The sequence below is a fragment of the Arachis hypogaea genome, chromosome 2, assembly GCF_003086295.3.
Source record: "Arachis hypogaea cultivar Tifrunner chromosome 2, arahy.Tifrunner.gnm2.J5K5, whole genome shotgun sequence".
Taxonomy (NCBI): Eukaryota; Viridiplantae; Streptophyta; class Magnoliopsida; order Fabales; family Fabaceae; genus Arachis; species Arachis hypogaea.
The window spans coordinates 47,211,959-47,213,006 of record NC_092037.1 but is presented as its reverse complement, the minus strand read 5'-3'; positions in this window follow the sequence as shown (position 1 = coordinate 47,213,006).

Here is a 1,048-nt window from a genome sequence, read left to right as displayed (position 1 = left end):
AAGATCGGACAGAACGCGGCCCCACCCCCGAAGACAACCATGATCCCTTCACGCAAGAGATCATGAAGGAGAAGGTACGGCGAAACTTCAAACCACCCGATATGGATCTCTACGACGGCACCACCGATCCAAGTCACCATCTCAGCAACTTCAGAAGCAGAATGTACCTAGTCGACGCCTCCGACGCGATTCGGTGCAAAGCCTTCCCCACCACTCTCACCAAGTCAGCCATGAAGTGGTTCGACAACCTGCCACCAAGATCAATCACCAGCTTCGAAGACCTAACCAAAAAATTCCTAACAAGGTTCTCCATTCAAAAGGACAAGGCAAAACATGCCCCCAGCCTACTCGGGATCAAACAAGGTAACCAAGAAACTCTCCGAGAATACATGGAGCGATTCAACAAAGCCTGCCTGGACATACAACACTTGCCCACCGAAGCAGCCATCATGGGACTAGCAAACGGCCTAAAGGAGGGACCATTTAGCCAATCCCTATCCAAACGATACCCGACCTCCCTATACGAGGTGCAGGAGCGAGCAGAAAAATATATCAACATGGAGGAAACCTCCCAATTAAGAGACTCTTCTAGGAAGGAATCAACCTACCCACTCCGAGATCGAGATCGGGAACAGAGGAAGAAGGAAGAAACCAACTCGGACAAGCCACGGAAGTACCACAGTTACACCCCCCTCCGAGTCTCCTTGGTAGACATCTACAGAGAAGTATGCCACACCGAAAAGATCCCACCACCTCGACCACTAAAACACAAGAGAGCAGGGAGAGATCGGTCCGAATACTGTGAATATCACAAGCTCTATGGTCATTCTACTAACGACTGCTACGACCTAAAAAATGTTATAGAAAAGCTAGCCAGAGAAGGAAAACTCGACAGATACATAGCAGAGAAAGGAGAAGAGACCAGGAAGAGAAGGCGAGGAGATAACGAAGACCGGGCCGAACAAACCCCGCGAACCCCTGAAAGACATGTTCACATGATAAATGGAGGTTTCACAGGCGGAGGGACATCCAGATCCTCGCGCAAAAG